The sequence below is a fragment of the Coturnix japonica genome, chromosome 15 (assembly GCF_054131305.1).
Source record: "Coturnix japonica strain WE chromosome 15, WE-NBRP24, whole genome shotgun sequence".
Lineage (NCBI taxonomy): Eukaryota > Metazoa > Chordata > Aves > Galliformes > Phasianidae > Coturnix > Coturnix japonica.
Genome location: NC_140677.1, coordinates 2,643,701 through 2,665,913, shown reverse-complemented (window position 1 = coordinate 2,665,913; position 22,213 = coordinate 2,643,701).

The window sequence follows — 22,213 nt, the reverse complement described above, 5'->3', positions numbered from 1 at the left end:
TACAGCAGTGGACCAAAGACAGATATTCAGTTGTGCTTTAACACTTGTCCAGCCTGATTTGAAGAATAAGTTCCGTTCCAGAGCTGTGCTCTTTTTCTCTCTTTCAGCTGCAGAGGTTTTGTGATTTGTACTAACCTTGAAGATACAAAACAAAATATGTGCTAATGATATTCCAATCTCCCAGCTGGTGTTGGCAACTCTTTTACCGCTCTGCAGGACAAGTGCAAGTACAAATGCAAGTACCAGAACCTTGTTGAGAGCAGAGTGTCCCACATTTCAGTCGAACCATTCAGACTACAAGACATGTAATAAAACAGTTTCTGCTCTGAATGAATAATTGAGCTGCTTCTGTGGGGAAGCCTCTAAAGAGCCATGTGGCAGAATGTTTTTTAAGGCACTTATGAAAGCTATCCCACCTGGAAACCATCCCACACACAGAGCCCACGTTGCTCTTCCTCTCAGCTTGGTTTAATTGCTCGTTCTGTGTCTGTACCTAATCCGAATGGTGAAGAAATAGGCTACATGAAATGCTATAATTATTTTTAATGCAGAGCAAGATTTTCAAAATCATGAGTCTGTATGAATGTTATCGGGCATTTTTAAAACAGAAAATGTCTTCCATTAATAAAATAAAGCTCAGGGATAGCAAAAAAAGAATGCTTTAATGCTTGATTCTTGAAACAATTATGCGGCGCACCATAGAAGATTTACTGGCACATCTTTCACTGTGCAGCAGATGCTGCATTGCCCTGCAGAGAGGCCCAACTGCTGGACACCCATCCCAGGCAGTTCCTCCTTACTCAGACAAAAACCCTACTTGCTGCCTGCTCCAAGCCATAGAGCCAGAGATCAACAGAGAATAATTTTCACATTCCAAAGAACCCTCTGAGATAAAACAAAGTTCCTTCTTCCTCCTGGAGAAGGAATGGTGAGTAGTAATAAATAGAAGAACAACGAGAACAGTTGTGACAAAATCAACATTTTGCAGTGTTCGAAGCATTACCAAAAATATCCATTCAACTCAATGGTGACCACCATTATCACAACAGTGGCTGAATGTCTCTTAGTGGTTGATAAGGCAGTTTGAATAACATATGGTTTCCTATTCCTTCTTCAGCAAGTAAGCTAGGAGCAAGGGCCAGTCTACCTATCTATCTCTGAGCATTATTTATGCCAAAGTTGGACTCAAATGAGAGATGTAAGTCCACTGTATCCTTGGAAAACAGCTCTGTTTCCAAAGACTACGTGGAAAATTGAAGCAGTCGAGACAGTGGAACAAACTCCGCCATTGTTCTGAAATGCAAATACTTAATATGCACACCGCTCTTTAATTTTTCAGTCAACACATATGTGTAAATGACCACTGAATGCCAAATACTTTAGCTGAAAAAAAGTTATTCTTGAAATATATGGACTTTTTTTTGGCTTCAGGAACCAAGATCCTGTTCACTCACAATAGTGGGACCCCTCATGAAGGTCTCATCCTACAAATCCCCAGCTCAGTGCCAGTAATATTTCACATAGGAGAAAACTGTATCAGTCACAGATCTCTGTCCTTAGGGACCTTTACTTAAACATACAAAATGTGCTTTTGATTTCTGTACTTTAATAATCACTTTATTCCAAAATTAGTCTGATTAGCAGTAACAATGCTTAACTATCTTATAGCTTGTACGACTTGTAAACTCTGCTTAACACTACATTTCTCATCTCGAAGTAGCACTGTGACATGATCTGACATCTGTTATTTACTTCAGCATTATTTCTTTTTTATTTGCAGAGAAAAGGCTGTAGACACCAGGCTGTAAATTTTCTTCTTTCGCTAAGGCATACTGTGGAGAATAGAGCATAAAGAAGACTAGAATATATATAGGAATCAGGATAGAACATTGTGCCCAAGGAAAAATTGTGCAGAAGAGGATATATTACAGAGAATCTTATTGTATTAAAGTAAATAGAAAGTTTCAACAGATTTCAGCACTGGGAACTGAAATGCTCAGTTTCAGGAAGTGAACAATTTAATTCTGTGTTACACAGGATCTGCAGTAGGTATTTGAAACAGAGAGGGGATTCAATTAAGTGCACAGAAATACAGCCAAACTAGGGGAAGATTAGAGGTTTTCCAAAAGCCCCACTGGTGATTCGCCTTTTGTTTTCTTTTATTCTTTAGGAATAAACAAAGCTTGAAAGTCATTTGCATCCCACAACAACTGGATTTTTTAATGTCTGTCAGACTTGTATTACAGCTTTTGATTTTCTGCATCCTGTGCTGTGGCATATGAAGCCCTACCAATTTAATTTCCAGCAGCAGCACACTTTGCAGATAGATCCTTCAGCAAGACCCCATGCTGAGTGAGGTGCTTCTCAGTGTGAATAATGGGACCTGTACCATTAGAGAAGTAAGCCATTCTGCTGACCCCATCACAGGTTAATAATTCAGTGTTACAAGGGAAAAGTAGACCTGTTACTGCAGAAACATGCTCTGCAAAGCCTACATGAAGAAACAAAAAGGAAAGTGCACAGCAGCAAGGGAAAAGCCTACCTGTTAATAAGCATATTTTATAGGATCCTTTCCTCCAGCGCCGACACAAAAACAATAGAGATCTCATGTCTTGTTAATAGCTCTGCCTTCAGGGGAATGGAAAGGAAATTTCCTAGAAAAGAATAAGCCTCGTGGCAAGATCCTTTCAGGCATATGGACTCAGGAGATTGAAGTGTTTTTTTTCCCTCAAATGTTTTCTTAAGTATTTACATAAAGGGTTGTCAGATCAGCATTGTACACCATCTTTTACAGGCTGTGCTACCAGCAATAAAGCTGTACGCTGCCGGAGCATGGCTGCTCAGAGCCCCTTAGCTTTCACTACCGAATCCATCTCTTGCATCTCTCTTCCCATTTACTTATCTCCTCAGCACTTCTACTTGGACCAATATAACACATCTGTTTATTGCCACCGCTATTCTATGTCTGAAACTATATATGAGGATATGCATTCTCATAAGAAAAGAATAAACGCATTAGACTAATGTGACTCAGTAGTCACAAGCTGTATCTCCCAAGTAGTTTCAACAAAACGCAGTCAGCTTTTACTAAGCTCACAGCCGATGATACTCACAAGGCTGTTCTGCAAGTGACTGACAAAGTGCCACGTTGTGAAGTCTGGAATACAGGCAAGCTTTGTGTAATGCTGGCTATTTATACCACCTTTGGAAACAATTCCTTTGCTGTACTAATGAGCGTAGGGGTATTGCCAAGGCAGTCTGGAGGTGTTATTTCAGAAGCTGTGTGCTCACACAGCCATGGCCAGCAGCTCTCCCCACAAAGCTCACTGCTGCCTCTGCTATTTCCATGCACAAAGACCACCATAAAGATGACCTCTTCTGAGAAAAACAGGTTTACTTGCACACTCTATCCTATAAAGTACCTCAGTGTGAACTCTATTGTTTAGTGTAAATATATTACTGTCTGATTCCAAGAGGCGTACTGTGGCCAGAGGGCTACAAAGACGTTCAAGAATTGATGTTTTCCCAGGTTTTATTTTTAATGAAGCACTAAACACTGTGGCAACATGTGATAGATGAATGGCAATGTGAAACAATTTGCTTTCTTATCGGATGAGGCAGACAACTAAAGAAGCCTTTAATAAGAGTAACCTTACTCTTCTGGAGTAAATAAACTTTGAAATTGCAAAGCTAATGGACAAAATGGGAAGTTGTCAGAGAAAACAGTAGGAAGAAATTGATGCACTTGTGTTTTTGCAGAAGCAGATCTGATTCTGGGAGAAGGATGAAAACACAGGGAAGAGTGTTTTCTGATACTTAGGAAATGAGGGACCAATTCCCTGCTCAGTGAGCTCCAGACCCCCCATCAAGACTTGTTTGCGTTTCTCAGACCCTTGGTGCATCCATCGCCCATAATACCAAATTAATATAGTGCTGTGAAATAAATGACAGATTTAGGAGATGCTGAGACACTTAGGTAACAGGGACCACAGAAACATCTATCTGACATAAAGGAGAAATACAACTTGTCCCCGCTGGCATTTTGCTTCTGTGTGGGAGTGCAAGAAGAGCAAAGATCTATCTTTAAAAAGATGCATCTCTGCACACACTCCTTTGAGTTGTGTGATAGCTGTGCTCAGCCCAATGCTGGGGTGTATGTCACTGTTGTTAAAAGAAGAGGAAGCACCTTAAGCCCCAAATAATTCTACTTGGAAAGTACCCAGTGTTTCATTAGCCTAGAGCCTGACTTTAGTACGGAGTCATATCCCCAGCCAGGAGGTCAGGATTGCATGGATGACATGGTGTGCCTGAGCACGCCTGGGCCTAGGCCCTGCAGCAACTCAGAGCAGCCCTCAGAGTCCTGAGCAACGCTCCTTCAGGCCCTCCATCCAGATGCAATACAGACTGATAGCTTCCTATTCATTCCCAGTGCCAGGTAGACAGCTGCTGACCTCCAGGGGCTGTGAGACCAGAGCCCAGCTCATGCTCCCCTCAGAGGATGCAGCCCAGAATGGAGGCTCTGCCACCTGCTCTGTCTTGGAGGAGTCACTCTGCCACAGCCCAGAGCAAAGGTCCCACCATTCAGACATTGCTGATCTCTCCAATTTCTCTACAGGCCTGCTGAGCCTGTTTATTTTATGAATTTCCCTGCTCAGCAGTCAGGCTCAAGATCCTCTGCAAAGGGCTGCAAACTGATACTTATGTATTATATCTGCCTAAAGCATGGGAGGAATTACCTGACCTAGAGGTGCCCAGTACTTTTCATGTCTAGCAGGCAGAGAATGCCCGGTAGTTTCAGTAGTCTCTTCCAAGGCAGAGGTACCCAGGAGTAATAAGAGCCACTGCTCAGCTGCCTGCACCTTGTCCCAGGTCTAGTTCAATTTACAATGTGGTTCTTTACTTGTCCATTTTTCAACTACCTCCCACCATATATAATCAAATTACTTTTCTTTCCCTCATTTGATTTCCTTGGGTAAAAACACACACACTTCTGCCTGTCAAATGCTAAGGAGGGCTTATTAGGATCAGTCATAAAAAATCTATATACTACCTGCAAATAATTGAAATCCTATTTTCAGCTTTCAAGACGCATAATTCACTGTGCTTCTCAGCAATCCAAATCGCAGCCATTAAAACCTTTGATCCTGAAGGACAACAAAGGAGAAAGCACACTTTCTTATCTCCCGCATTGGTCTAGTGGGAAATATGAGGAGATGACACCAGGTCTTTGCAGCCTCAAATAGATAGGTATAAAGCACTCTGACCCACGTTAAGAGTGGGAATGAAATTGAAATCATTGGAGAACAGCCATTCTCTCACGTCAAATGCTTCCTCAGCACCCAACAATCACACTGCCATAAGCAGAGAAGCCTCTGCAAAAAAACGTGTACTGATGTTACCTCCTGAGGTTTCTCCTTGAGCATCCTGTCTAATGCAGAAGCGTAAACAGGTCTTTATATGTGTAAATTTATATCTGCAGGTAAGGAATTAGCAATCTGATCTCTAACTGGATGGTAGATGTTGCAAGGCAAGGGAAACTCCATCTCACTGCACTGGGAAATCAGTTCCTTTTCATATTTTCCAGCAAACAAAGTGAGAATGTGTTCCAAACCTGGATTTAAGTTCTGCACAGTCTTGAGTGCAGTGGCTGCTTACAAAGCCTGTGCACCTGTGCTGAAAAACAGGCTTTAATATACAGTTGTTTGTTTATTTACTGCAAAGGTAACTTTCTAGCAGCTCTAGGAAAACATTGTAGCAAATACTGTTTCACTCCTATCTGGACTAGTACAAAAATAAATAGTTAAACGTAAATGCAGTTAATTATTTATTGTACAAAAGATAAGTCTAACCCAATATAACAGAGAAAGAGAAAAATATTTACTCCTGCCGATTCCATATCTAAAGCTGATTGTAACCTCAGTGAGGCTCTTAAAGTGCTTATTTTTGCATCCCTCTGAAGCTGCCACTGATCATCTCCAGTGCCCCCAACTTCCACAGTGATCCTGCAGCAAAACATGCCAGAGCGGGCTTAGGGCCGGTGAGCAGAGCAGGGGCTGCAGTGAAGGACAATTAGTGGCCCCAGGCACAAATCACTGGCACTGGAGACCTGCATTATTCAGAGCACAGTTTAGGAGTCTCTGCATGAGTTCCATCTGTGGACTGGGAGGGATGTGAAGCCATCGGCCAGCCTGGTACTCAAAACCTATTACTACTGTATAACAAAGACTTTATGACATTGTTCTAGACAGAGAATAGCACATCCTTGGTCCCACCCAAACTTTGTCTTTGGTGTAACTGAAATATCTGAAATATTAGGATTGTGCTTTTCTTCGCAATAATCATTTATAAGGGTATTGTGATCTCAAACATCTCCCAAAAGGAGAGCTCAGGAAGCCAGGCTTTACTCCAAATCAAACCCCAACTCACTCTGTGCCCGGTGGAGGGGCTGAGTCACCCCAAAGCCCTGGGTTATTTCTAGGGAACAGATGCTGTCAATGTGTTCACAGTGAACAACACTTGGTCCCGTGAGCAGGTTCTGCTTTGGCAGCAGGTCTGCACTCAAGCTGTGGTACCATTCTGCGATGGAAGAGCCTCCCTTTGTCATATCTGCCCTCCATTGCACATTGACACTGTGTCTTATTTCTAACAGGGAAGTTCTAAGTACAGCTAGCTTTGGGGGGGAGGGGGGAGGGGGGGGGAAGAAAGAAAAAGAAAAAAAACCCTGAAGTTTTCATGTTTCTTAAGTAAAGTTTTGGTCACCTTAATGTGAAAATTTACCTCAGCTCCTGGGAAGCTCAAAGATAATAACTACACATCTTTCCAATTTGAACAAAATGTTCCATTCGGTTCCAAAATTACACGCCCTTTCCTACTTTAGAACTTAAATGTCTTCAAAAACAAGATGAAAATACTACTAGAAAGTGAGCACCTACCAATTAAAAAAGCAGAATTTATTGCAAAAAGGCCTGGACAGCCCTGATGCTTTGCTGCTTTTTCATTTCTTTCACTGAATACATTTATACATTTATTGTGATGCAGTAAGTATCAGATTTGAAATTTGAAGTATTCTGTGATATTTCTGAAACAGTCCATAAGAAATGCTTTGCTGCTATCTGACACCCTGAGCAGAGAACATAATACAAAGGATGTATATCTTAGAATTGCCTTAAAAGTATAAAATGGTGGATGTAGCCTTGCAGTTACCACGGGCATGCTCTGCATCCACCATCACCTGCATCCAAAGCTCAGAGCTGTGTCACAACCCACAAGCCCTGCAATACAGCTGCAGCTGCTCAGTCCTGAGACTGTGTCAGGAGCAGGGAAACCCTGGGCAGAAAATGAAGCCACCTGAATGCATCAGCCAGGAGCTGAGCGCAGCCCAGAGCTGGAAAGGAAGATTACAGCACTTGTGGATTTCATTGGAAGCAAGTCGCTCTGAAGAGATATTGAAGACAGAAAAATCTGTTACATGTGGCGGGTTTAGTGGCATTAGAAACAGGCAGTACATTACAGTGGGATTACGAGGAAAATGGCAAAGCTGCAAGACAAGATCATTCTGAAAGTTGGAGAGAAAAAAAAGTCTGTACCTTTTCCAGCAGCTTAGAAACAGCACTTTCTTCTGCAAGCAAATATCTGCCAAGTGAAAGCACTGATGACGGTGAGGCAAAGCTACATAATGCAGCTAAGTCAAGTGAATTTGAACAGTTAACAGCTGGACTAATTAGAGAGCACAGTATTATTGGTATAACTGATAACCAGGACTAAGCAAGGTTATTTTGCAAGTAATAGATTTGACTTTGTAATGAACGGCAGATATTTGCAGAGCTAATGAAAACTCTGCTTCCCAAATTAAAGTGTGAGCAAGCAGGGAAAGAACTGGAGTGCATCTAATTAAAAAAGCATACCAAGGCAGGAAGACAGAATACAAGGGTAAACAAGCAGCAGACATCAGGCTTATTTGCGATAAACGTGGTTGGGAGCGCGATGCAGCTCGGAGGTGCCCAGCCCTGGGGTGCAGCAGAGCCCTGGCACCGCAGGACGCATCCTGCACCGTGACTGCTGCACATCTCTGCACTGAGCAAACAGCCCGTCGGGCTCCAGAGCTGTCAGCCCAGCGTCTCTGCTGAAACTAAACACATTAGCAGTGTCTCCAAGAGGTTACTGTACAGCTTACACAGCTAATACTTAAAGAGTTTGCGTTCTTGCATGCAAATAAGCTTTGATTTAAACTCATTAGCATTTCCCTCTCTCAGCTCTGAGTTATTCTTAGACTCCTTTCTCTTGGAGGAATTATGACTTATTTGTCTGACAGAGTGACTACCATCTCCCATCTCATTTCTGTAATCTAACATAGCCTTGCTACCTACAGCAGGGAAGGAGCCAGGGAATGGCTGCAGGGCAGTTCTCAAACCCTCCTGTGTGCTCTGGTCCTCCAGGTCTGCATAGCACAAGTACAGTACGGGATCTTTTATCACCCCTCCGACAGTATATTTACAGGTACCTCCAATGGGAATGATATTCAGTGTATGTTTAGGAGATAAACCATTAAACATCTTCATGATAGGCAAATTTCTGGGAAACTAATTTGGCAGATGCATGGAATAAAGGTGTGCTGACCACTTGCTGACATTTCCTCGTCAGTTACAGAAACAACTTCTGCACTGAGTAAAGAATTAATATGACATTTGAAAAAGCAGAACCGTCCCTCTTGAATCAGTCATGAATAGGAGCAAAAGTGTTCGCATTGTCTCATATTGTACCAACATGTGGTCATTGAAAAGTGACACAATCTAAGTGGACAAAAAAAGGAATTTTCTCCATACAGTGTATGAAAATAATTGCCATGAATGTTATCAATAAGAAAAAACATCCAGATTCTCAAAGCTGGTCATTGACATGATTAACAAAAGCTTTGAAGATATATCATTATGTGCTTCCTTTTATTTTGAGCATATTTAGCTAGAAAGTTTGACAAATGACATGAAGCCTCATGCACCTGTGCTTAGAGCCACCTATTTAACAATTAGGAGTGAAGATGGAGTGGCTGCCATCCCAAATTGGCATGTTGTAGACACCACCTTCCTTCCAAAGCATATGGTTCCAGCTCCTTGTCAAAGAGAAAACACGGAAATGGAAGACTACATGTCTGAAGCAAATGATTTCCTATACCCAGACCAGGAAAAGCTGGTGATATCCCCATGGCAAACTCATGCACTGCAGTACATCCCATTTGTCAGATGTGGGAAATACTAAATGAGAGCACTACCTGAGTGCTGAGTGATTGACTAATAGCACTAATGCTGCTGGACTGAAACAGCTGTAAAATCATTAAGCATATCTTGTTTGACTTAACCTAAACTTATTTAAATTCTAAGACTTCTGGAGAGAGAGAGAGAGAGACTACAATTCCCTGATGTGATAGGGGAGTCTTACCTTATTAAGCACGATTTTTATCATATCAATGACTTACTTAGATTAGTAAATGTTATTTTACTAATATTGCAAGACAGCTCCTGATAGGAAATTGGATTATGCCAGTTCATTTTCTCCATCAGCTTTGCAATATTGCAAAAACAAACAAAGAAACAAAACAACCACAAGGATTTTATATGGAAAACACTAAAATTTCACTTGTACTTAAACTCAACCTCCCTTTGCTATTGACACACAAACACTGGCTTTTGTAGTCCTAGAAAAAGCCCTGCTTCCAGTTCTATATACACATACAGGAAAAAACCTTGACTTTCCTTAGTTTATGTAAAAGTGAAGGACTTTTAATCTCTAAACTGGAAAGTTCAGAGTGAAGTACATGTCTTTGAGTATTTGTCAGGGGCATTTTAAAGTTTCTAAGGTTGTCTTCCCAGCTTGTGGAGTCAGAAATGTTAAAAGTCTTTGGGAATATTAATTCTTTTTTATTTTTATTTTAATTCCCTGATTAAATTCAGTTAAATTTCACCAGGTTTTGACACTTCGTGACTTCAGCCTGGTTTCTATAGTTTTCCCTTAGCTGTTCAAAACCACTGGGGCATGAGTCTGTGGGCCACTGGAAAGGTGACTACAGTTCATAGAGTGAAAATAAGTGCTGAAGATTATGTACTTACTGAAGGTCAAGTTCAAAACTGTGTGAGTCCATTTCTGTATAGCTATCTTAAAGTTACTTTAAAGTCGCATTTCAAGTCGCAGCTGCTCCTCATAGTGAGACGCTTGTCCATACCCTGGTATGCCAGGATTAGGTCACCCTTGCAAACATCTCTGACAGCATTTAGAGACTGATTCAGCCCCATAAAGTCAGGATCAACACTGCTTCTTTCCCTCCCCAGGGCAGCACTGCTCCTGAAATTCACTCTGTTTTCCAGGTAGATGTTTCCAGGTAGCGTCCAGTCTGACCAGCTAAAACCCATCTCCTATTAGCAATAGGAATATAATATTATTACTGCAAAACCATCAGAATGCAATTATGGCAGATCCAGCAATATTTAGCACTCTAAATTTATATTCACAGAAGCCTCTGAGAGCAATACTCATACTGCATAAAATTTAGATATCAGATCCAGGCTTTAGTTTTCATATAATTTACTCTCACCTACTAAAAGTATTATTTTGAATAATTAGCTGCAATTCAGCCTGAAGGTCTCAATTTGCATTTAACTAGCAAATTCCTACAAGCACCAAACACCAATGGTTTTAAATGTCACAGCAGCGCTCAATCATGTAAGACAATGCATGACAATACTCAAAAACATTTCTAATTGGAAATGCGGTTGTTTAACTTATTGTTTAAACTGTTTTGCCAGACAGTTTGCCCAAGACTTCAAATTTACTTCACAAAGCTTTTAAAACATACCAGATCACATTCTTCATTCTGCAGTAAACTTGATGCGCTGCCTGTCCACACTGCCAGGGCTATTTGCTTCCTTTCCAATCTGACTGTACACAGCTGCAGCTTGCAGACACCTCCTGCTGCAGCTCTACCTGCTGAACTAAAGAGTTCTGCACTGTCATGTACTTTCTGTGCATTTAGACAGTACTATCACATCTGGATAAAAAGATACTTAGAAAGCCAAGAAGTCTTGCAGGTACTTTGATGAGCCCAATTTGTATATTCTTTTAAAGACATATCTGAGAAAAACAGCAGGTGCCATATAATGGTTGGACTTGATGATCTTACAGGGCTTTTCCAACCTCTATGATTCTGTGCGTCCCCCTCTCCCTTCCCTGCGATGTAGGTGTCTCGCCATCAGTGGAGAGAACCAGTCCTTGAACTAAGAAGCATAATTAATTGAAATCAACTTTCTTTACTGCATCTTTCAATTCTCCACTCTCTGCTCTGTCTTTACTGTTCCCTGGGGAGCTTCTTTCTTTTACTGCTCACACTAGGTTGTATAGAAGGCTTCATAAATCACCTGCTGATGAACTGAGTGATCACCTGTAGCTGTTCCTGACCACTCCTCTTTAGCAGCAATATAGCATTGCATGATTGTATTTCAGACACGTAGTAGAAAGCAGAACTCTAACAATTAATCAGAAGAGTTTATAATCTCATCATATGGTTCCTTTGAAAGCTACAGATAAAAATTAATAACAGTTCAAACAGAGAAAAATCTTATTTCTGATGCTGTCAACATTCAGCAATACTAAGAAACATAAGAACTGCTACAGCTGGTCAGACTGAGGATATATTTAGCAAGCCTCTGCTCTGTGGCAGTGATGATTAAGAATTTAATAACATGGCAGGTAAAGAATAATTCCTCCTCTTGGAAATCATCACTAGCAAATTTTATACATTTTGAACTGTCATAGAAAAAGCATCAAGACTATGGCCCAGGAGACTCAAAGTTGATTCATGCTGCCACCACATTTTCCCATATTCTCTCTGTATTTATGTCTGTGTCCATATCTGTAAAAAGGTGATAACAACACTTCCTGTACACCACATGCTTTTTTTTAACATTTCAAACCCTATCCATGGGATACAGAAGGCCCATGTGAATGGAGAGCACTTCGCTGGCTAGGTCCAAAGTTATAGTCAGATAGCGATCTATCACAACACAGTATAATAATGGCAACAACAAAAGGTCTTGTAAGAGTAATTGAATGGCAGAGCATCGAGGGAAATTCGCTTCCTTCACCCTCCATCAGAGCTTTGTTTCCACACATTGCTGTCTCCCAGCCCCTTCCTCACTGCAGCCCTATGGAAGATGAGGTGCCTTTTCCCTCCACAGATGTGAGCCCTGGCCAGCAGAGCCTGTCCCTGAACACCGCTCTCATCTCAAGGTGCTGAAAGCTATGGTAAGACAGGGCTGAGGAATCAAATGAATTCTAGACTGAAGAAATTACATGCCTACAGCACATCGTATGGTTAATAAAAGGGAAAAAATGAAGTACGGGTCTCATAAGTTTTCTCTTTTAAAGCACAGACACCTATAGTTTATGAATTAGTAAGCCTTTTTCATTTCACAGTCCACGGGGAATTGCTGTTTCCTGAACTGTTCTCTGTCTCGCTGCGCTTTCTTGTAGCTTTTATTTTAACTGTTTGTTTCTCTTCATTACATTTGAAGAAAAGTTCTGCAGAAGAAAATGCTGTCTTCCTCACTCTGCCAAAGCCAACTGCCAGCAGCTGGCTTAGGAAGACAGAATCATCACACAAAAACTGGAATTATTGTCAGTTTCCACACTGCTCAATGATAATATTTCAACCTTGCCGTGCACCCCCTGAGATGTGCCAGTATCTGCATTTTCTTTCAAGCTTTCATTGAGGCCACATGGAGAGACTCTGGCAACATCTCTCCAGTTTTCCCATCATGTGGAAGAACTCTGAGATTTTTTTATGTACAAATATAACCTATATATTTTAAGCCGCTTTCTAGACAGCATCAGAAGCCCATCTAGGATAAGATGGAAGGTTCTAAACTGACTAGATAAAACAGAACCATACCTGGAGTTGGTCCACGTGCATAACACAATCACCAACACAAAACCTGTCATCCAGTGCGTAGGTGCGTGTTGCCAGCAGGAAAGGTTTTACTGAGCGTGGCAGTGCTAATTCCGTGCCATTGTGCACTTTGATTCCTGTGCAAGTGGCTGGATAAGTAATATCTCTAATCTTTCCAGTAAGAGGCTCTATCAATACCTTCAAAATGACTAATAGCATTTAACTCTCAGATTATGTTTATAAATGGTTTTCACTTAATACATTGTATAGTTGACTTTAATAAGTACTTATTGCAGGATTGTGTAGTACAGATACAGTGCTTAGGCTGTGGTAAAATGGTACTCCCAGGAATACTTACAATGAGTGGTTTGGCTAATGATAGAAAACATACATTGTGAATGCTTTATTTACACAGCCCTCTGATTTATGCTTCTCTTTGTTTCTGGCACTGGGTAAAAAACTCCTGCCCAAACAGGCAAATTCTACGGGGAAACTGGATTGAACCTTCCTTTTTTGGTCTATTATTGAAGTGCATGTTTGACTTTGAGTATTTTAGATACAAAACACATCCACAATTCTTTCCTAAGCAAATGAGGCTTAATCTCTGTTCTGATCTCATTTTCACTAAGGAGCATCTCAGCTCCTGAAGCAGGTTAAGGTGTTTAACATGTTCTGCATGTCAGGTTCTGCCAGGTACCAGATTCACCTCCCTTCTTGACATTTGTTTCTTATCTCTGACAATTAGTTGTGCTGAAAACCACCTTGTTTGTTTTATTATAATGGAGGAAAGACAGCTTTGCATTCTGAACGCTGCTTGCAAACTTGTCCTCTGCCTCTATGATGCAATGTATTTTATTAACCCTTTGGTCAGCCAGAACCTGAACGTTCAATATACCTGCTTTAAGATTTTTTCATATAAAGGCACAGATTCCCCCCCCTACCCCCCCCCCAGGATGATGGCCCAGGCAAATAGAACTTGAAAAGTTGATGAATCTCTTGTGAATCCATCAGAATTACCAACTATATAGATGGAAGTCATCACCTTATTACTAAGGGCAAGGCTGTTCAGTATTTCTTCAGAAAACTGACATGAGTAAAGGGGGTCATAAAAAGAAATCCACCTAAAAACAGGAATAAAAATACGATACTTTAGGTTAGCAACAGCAGTTTTACTAACAAACCACAGCCATTTTTCATGCTGATTATATTTTCTCGGCCTGTCACAGCTGCTTTCTGTGCTGCATCGTGACTGCTGCCCTGCCTGCACAAGCTCAGATGCAGCGACATGAGTAGGGGATTCAGGGTGGATCATTTTTAAAGGAATTACATGGAAAACATCTTTACATGTTTTGAATCAAAGAACACCCTCGAAAGGAAAAATGAAACAACCCAGGATACACAGATCAGCTGTAACTGTTCTTATGTTTTGAGATTCCCAGGTAGGAAATGAACAACTCGATCCATTAATAACTTTGGCACAATTATGATGTTCAGTCTCCCAGACACTTCTCAGTTCTGCATTATATAATATGTAACATTTATTATACAAATTTGTTAAGCTTTCCGCTGTGGGCTGCTGTCTGGGTTTATTCTTCCCTAGACAGGATGCAGCTCCACATACACTCAAGATCTAAGCTTTTTCAGTCTGTTCAGGTTAAAAGGTTTTATCTCTGAAGCAGCTATTATCTTGAGAGAATAGCTCAGTCTTCAAGATGTTGCTCATTAACACCTGCCTATTAAAGTGTATGTTATATTAGACAGCAATGTAGTAGCACCACAGAGCTCACCCTGAATATTTGCTTTTTCTTTAAAAAGGTTGGGTTTTTTTCCTTTTTTTTAAAAAAAAAATTATTATTTATTATTATTATTATTTTTTCCTGGTGAATTATAATCATTCCCTTTAATTTTGTGCTTTGAATTCCATACTGCCAGCTCTCGTAACAAATGAAGCCCTGGAGGTCTCACCAGAAGAAAAACTTCATTCCTTAATGCTGGAGGAGAATACAATGAGTCCAGCACTGAGACACGGTGAGGCTGCAAGGCTTTCTGGATATACACATTATGGAAGCAGTGGCTGATGGGGCAGGACATGAGATCCACCACTTGATGGCTGTAGTGCTCACAGGTGAGGACTTATCTTTCCTGTGGAGAAGCAGACTGCTGAAATCAGTCTAAGTCTTTCTACTGACTGAACTAAGCTTCAGATCAGGCCTGGCGTACAAAGGAGATATTCAAAAAGAAAACAATATATGAAAAAAAAATCATTGTAAAGTGATGTTAGATGAGAAGAGTTGAAAGATGACACCTGTGATCTTTCAAGGATCTCTTCAACACCCAACATCCTTCATCTACGTGAGAGTCTCATCTCGGGGAAGTTTCTAAGACAACCACCATGCTCAGCAACAAAGCAACTGCCACAGCTGAGATGTTTCCTTCTGACACCGCTTTGAAAACAATTAGCCTAATTCTCTCAAAACTTGATAATTAATTCCAATTTGGTAACTTTCAATCACCGGAATGAAAGCACAAATGAGATTAGTATATCAAGTACTGGTGATAAATCTGAAAACCTTTCTCGTGATCCCCAGGAATGGCAATTCCAGCTGGCTCATTTCCACAGGGCCCACCCACACAGCTGGACCACTCTGCACGCTGCATTGCTGCGCACTGATCTCATTTCAGCAACTACAAAGGTGAAGAAAAAGGTGATTTCCATAGGGAAGCGACACAGTGGTAATGACTAGTAGAATTTTACTATCCCAGGTTTTAATCACAGAGCAGCGGGTAGGGCGCTGCTGTGCATTGGCTCTGCCTTGCACATCACTGACTACACACCTGGGAGTGAAGGTGACACTTGAGATTTTTGAAATGTGGAACAGGAAAATAGAGCCAAATATCTAAGAAAGTACAGACTTTCAAAGGATTTCTAGAACTGAATTTCTGCTCTGAGTCTCAAACGGTGTGTGTGCTTGCCTTGCAGAAGGACAGGAGACATTTTAATCACTGTAAAGGAAAAAGTGATTGTGGGGAAAATAATTGCTTTACTCTTTTAGATAAATCAGATGGGAAATTCTAGAGTTTTCTGTAAATGGATCTAGGGACACGTCAAGTCTGAAAATAGAGGAACAGTAAAACTCCGAAACAAATTTCAAAATGAAAGGCAATTTCAGTGTCACTCACTTAAAAAGTGTGTTGCAACACAGAGGAGCAGACTAGCAACTATTTTTTGGAGGTCTACCTCTTGGTTCAAAACTTGTTTAAGATTGAGACAGAGAAAAGATTTGAAATCCGTGGAGACCACCTAACAATTGAATAAGAGGTTCAAAACCATCCCCTGCTCCTCCCCTTGCTTCTGTGTCAGGACAGCCAGAAGGGCACGACTCAGTTCCCTCCTTGGTCTCTAATAAGAGAAACACAACTTGCAGAATTCCTGTAGTGTTGTGTTGTTTGTTTTTTTTTTTCTCTTAAGAATGTAAACCACAAGCCATGGAAATAAAAGAAAACATGTCAAAGGCAAGTGTTGCTCTTTGAATAAAGCAAACACACCATGATTAATTTACTTTCTTGTTAAGTTGACAGTAGAGGTCACAGAGAAAGACAACAGAAAATCCCATTTTCTCAGCTTGGTTTCAGATTGTTTGGGGAGGCCACTCTGAGCAGCTCAAAGGTAATCACCTGTCTGGGCAATGAAACATTACTTCCAATTACCTGCAAGCTCTGGTCACTTTTTGTACAGGTTCTTCATTGCCATGTCATGAAGACCACTGTGAACATTTTCACCTTTGCAAACATTTTTTCCTGAGATGTTGGATTCTATGCATTTCCTTTTCCTCCATGTCTTCTCATTCCACTATAATTGCATTCCTCCTGATAGAAATTGTCTTCTTTCAAGTGTTTGGCCTTCTTTCTCTCTTTATTACTGCATAGTGGGGAAATATAGAAGTGGGAAAAATGCCAAAGCTGACATTTATTTTAATGGTTCCTCTAATCCATGCTTTTTTTTTTTTCCCTCTGCCTTTACATTCAGTATAGCCTCATTGTTTAAATAGCGTATCCTTTGAAAAACTGATCCCTACAGCACTCTTAACAATTAATGTGAAGTACTGGCTTTTTCAGAGCTTCCTAAGGTTGCTCTTCAGCCCTTATCTTCCATCCCTTTCTTCAACCATACCTGTTCTCCACAGTCCATAAAGCCTAAAGACTAGAAGGGACATTAAAGTAACACATACATTTTTACATTAAAAATATGAATGTAATATAGGGATTGGATCATACCATTATGATTTTCATATAGGAATGTATTCAACATATTTTAGAAACACATTAAAAAAAAATGAAAATCTCCAGCAACTTTATAACATGTCTATATATAACTTACATATATATAAATAGAAGATGGATGCTTCCGATCTCATTTTCATTGTCTAGCTGGGTTTTATCTGAAGATGAAATGCTTTCTCATTTTGAAAACGTGGGTTTTTTATGTGTGATTTGGTTTTGTAATTGTCAGGAAGAAATACCAGGGAAACTATTTATTTCATCATAATGAGCTATGGAACTGGGTAGATTATTTTTGTCACTACTGCACTGCAGTGGTGATATCTGTTTGTAGAGAACCAGAACACTTCTTTGATGCGGGTGCTTTTAAATAACTTAATTGCAAGGCAGATGGTAAGAAACAAACAAAAACCCCTCATGAAACAAAACAAAAAAAAACCTGCATAAAGGTGGAAAATTGCTTGAGGAATGCTGTGGTCTCACAGGGAAAAATCGTTCTATTTGTAGCTGGTAACTGCAGACTCCAAGTCTGTGATTAGCCTTTAATGTAGAAGAGGTAATACGATGTAGCTGATGAAAACATGTCAACACAGCATGAGGAAAAGAACAAGAAGGCAACTTTTTCCTCAAATGAAAGTTTCAGATCTTCAAACACACTCTGTATTGAGTAGCAACAATTGAAAACAAAAAAGTCATCAGCCTTTGTATTCACATTGAAGCCTCCAAATATTTTTATCAGTACTCCACAGGCTTGTTAACACCATGGGTTGCATCACATCTATTTTTCTCATTAGGCTCCCAGTTTTACACCCTGTGTGATAACATGGGTGAATATGGTTAGTGAAGCAACCAGAAGGATTGCTCTCCTTGAAGAGACAGGTAATGCTGTTGGTACATCCTGCCATGTGCTGCACAGACATGGAAGTGCCATATCCAGGGGTCTTGGCTATCAGAGAGGTCTCTTGCAGCATGTGAAAGCTGTCACATATGGCCTCAGTGCCAGGTGTGCTACCTGCTTTAACTAAGTTGTTGATAATTATGATGATAATTATTTTATACACATACAAACAGAGAGAGCCTCTCCAAGACAGAAAAAAACCCCAAACCTGTTAGGAAACCAGTGTCATTCATTACCTACCCAAGACCAGTCTCTTCTCAACATGTCAAAGCCAGCACTGAAAAAAAAAAACTCCTGTCTGCAGACAATATAAATGTTTTGAGGCAAAAATATCAGGTTGCAATCTATTGCAGTGAAGAACCACAACCCTGAGGGACTTCACCTCAGCCTGGGCAGCATGCTAGGAGCACATTACCCAGAACACAAAGTTGACTGAATCTGTAATCAATAGGAAAGACAAGGTAGTGTGTTTTGTTGACAGATCACGGTAACGAGCACTCCAAGAAAAGTAGTTTTCTGTGCAATGACTGTAAGAGTGAAAAAAAAGAGTCTGAACCAAAACATTAAATTCTAATATACAGTCACAGATCTTTCAGATGATTCTAAAGTTACGTTCTGGCCCAAGCAGCTTTGACTTCTGCACTTGGCTGAATTCAAGTAAATGTGGACAGACTTTACTGAGATTAGAATATCATTTCTTGGAATTACAGATACGAGCACTTGGATTTTGTTACGGAGTTTTGATAAGTCTTGAAAAATGCATTAGGCCACTAAATTGCTGCTTTATTCAGATGCAGGTGGGATTCCAGCACTGTGACTCGTGTGTTGCGCTGTGAGAAAAGGATGATTTTCTCTTTTCAGGGGTGGAAGAAGAAAATTACTCTTAAATGTACAACCTGAACTTAAATGTAGAAGGGTTTACAGATCCTTGCATAAAGACATTAAAAAAGCATTACAATTATCATATAGGAGATCATGACTGATGGCATTGAAATTAGTAATAGCTCTCTGTAGGGTTTTCCCTCTAAATTTCACAACTGCCAGACCCTAATCTCAGGTATATGTCACGCATTGTTTGTTACATGGAAAATGCTGCTGCAATTCTGCCTGCATACCTATTAGCAATGTTTTTTCTTCTTCTTCTGAGGTTCTTTGAGATATATTGCCCTTCTGAGATTAAAATCTCGCCCTAAATCTTCAAAGCAATTACACAGACAAAAAGCAGCAATCTCTTCCTGCCATACAACTTTCAGAGAGCAGAAATCACCAGATCAGAAACTGATGGTAGATTATCAGCCCAGAGAAAAGGCATGATATCCAGCAGGAATGATCAATACATGAACAAATATGCCTACCTTGATCTTGGTCCTTTATAAAGCTGTAGGGGTTTGCTGTAGATTTTAATGGAAAAACAATTGGACAATATAGATTCTTCCCCTTCCCACCCTCCAAGGAAAAGGTGCATTTAAAGAGCTAAAGCAAAACAAGGGAAGAATGGAAGCAGAAGGAAATTCACACTTTCAGCCTGTTTGTGTTTCATTCCTTTCTTTGAAATAAAATGCTACTGATTTTCTGGTCTCTTTGAATACATTTTGGGTTTGGGTTTGTTTTTGATTTTTTTTTTTTTTTTTTTTTTTGGAAGATTTATTGAAAAGAAATGAGTGAGCAGAGAGAAAGAAACTGCTTTTGAGGCCCTTAGGAATTGGATTTTTGGAATGCATTGTACTTGTTTATATTTTGATTACTTGGACAATATAAAAAGGAATCAAATGTTTTTACAAAGAAAAGAATATAATGAATCGATCCCAAGTCACATTATTCTGGCTTTGCTCCCATACGCACTGATAATGGCATCTGTGATCACCAGCCTGGTATATTGGTAGTCATTACTTATTTTAAAGGATAGCAGACATGATTTTTAAAATGATTGGCAACATCATGATTGCACAGCAGTTATAATACATATTATAACATATATAATAAGTGAAGGCTTCTTCTCTCTCTTTTTAATTTAAAGCAACAGCAAGGAGAGAATTTCAACCTAAATATACAGAGGGAGAAATGTTACCTTCGTTGTCAACTGAGACAGGAGTTCACAGAAAGGGATCAATGAACTCCTAATTTTCCAGGGTGGGCATTCAATTACAATGACAAAAATCAGCATATTCTCAAGCCTAATTTGTGCATAAATCACTTGATGAATTTGAATATTCTTCAGCTACCACTGCACACAGCAAGTGATGGATAAACTATACTCTGCAAAATGTCTTCTGTGTAATCTAATAGAAAATGGGATATTCCAACACTGGAATAGTTATTGATACTCCTGCCATGAACAGCAACCAGAAACCTAAATACCTGTGAGAATATGGTTGAAAGAACCCTGAAACCTGGGAGAAAATTAATCTCTACTATATTACAGAAGAAGAAACTCAACAAATGCCTTTTGAAACATTTACCAAAGATTAGAGAAAACAAGCAGGTCAGAAAAGAATTAATATGGAAGAATCTTAGATTCTTATCATGATCCACACTTCCTTTATGCTATTAAAAGTAAATCCACTGAAGTTAACAAAAAATATTGCCCGTGAAGCTTGCTTGATTTTAAACAGAAATAATTAAGCACTGCTGTAGTTCTCTAAAGAAAGAAATCCTTCTAAAGATCAAACATCTCCTTTAAGATATAGAGGGGATTAAATGCTATTGCAAAAGTTTTCAATAACTACATTTGAGGCCATGAATTATTTATGCAGAAAAAGACCTGTAGCAGAAATGCATTTAAAAAAAAAGAAAAGAGAGAGAGAAGGAAAGAGAGCACAGAACAACAAACGTATAGGTGACATTTATAATTACAGGTAAAGAAGAAAGCATCTCTTAGTTTTCTAAGAGCGGTAAATGACAAAGTTAAATAATACTACAACATTAGAAAGTGAAATTTAGATATGTAATAAAATAATTGAAAGGGATTTTCATCTACCATGGCTCTCAAAAGTCATCACTGTGCACAATTTATGCTAACAAGAGGGTTATTCTGCATTACAATAGATATTTTGATGAGCGTTTCATTATTTAACATTATTTTGAGAGAAATCTTGCATAGCTAGACTAAATGCAATGTACATAAATCACCTCTTGAATGTATACAGAATATTTGAAACTTCTCATAACTTTCACACAGTGTTGTGTTCAATATTCATCAAGGATTTTAAACAGCTCTAAGGGTAGCAGAAAATAATTGCTGTGCTCACAGCAGACATATGAGATACATACTGTGACTGGAGCTCTCCCAAACCACCATGGGAAAACATTCCCCAGCGGTGGTTGCACTTTGTTCACATCAGTCTGGATAAAAGCCTCCTGAGGATGTGAACCTGGAGTCAGCTCCTAGGTGATATGGCCTGACTTTGTCAGTCGGATTCTCCAGGGCAGTGGAACTGGCTAGGGATATTTCACTTTAAAGCAAGCTTCAAGTTTGTATGAAAAGGAATGACTACTGTGGGGTCAAGGAACAAGCCACTTCTCAGAAGATTCTGATTGGTCTTTTCCATTTCCCACAGAGCCCTTCTACAGGCAGCAGGTCCCCATTTCTTAGGATATTGTAAAGATAAATACATGTACAGAGTGTTTTGATATACTTGTGTCTAAAACCTGTGGAATGCTCTCAGTAATTTTACTGGAATTAAAATTGGTGCTAAATTTAATTTCTTAAGATTTATATTTCTTGCAGTTCTGTTGAAGGTTTCCAGAGGGAAAAAGAATTAAAGCTTATAAACCAAAATCATAATAAAAAAAAAGCATCTTTAATCCTCTGATTAAACTTTTGTTATAATGGTGAGGGCTATCACCTGAAAGGAAGGGTTTATTACTGAAATATCATTAGATACTATAGCTGAGATACTTAGTACAAGCTATAAATTTCTTTCAACTACTACTGATACTTAACTGTAATCCACACCTAAACCTCACATCTAATCAGTTGATGATGATGAACCAATTTATTAATCAGCACTTCACTAGAAGTCTTGACCTCTCTAAGACCACACCATTATCAGTGATCCTGAATGGCACTGGCATTTGGAAAGCTGAGATAGCACAGGAGAAATAGG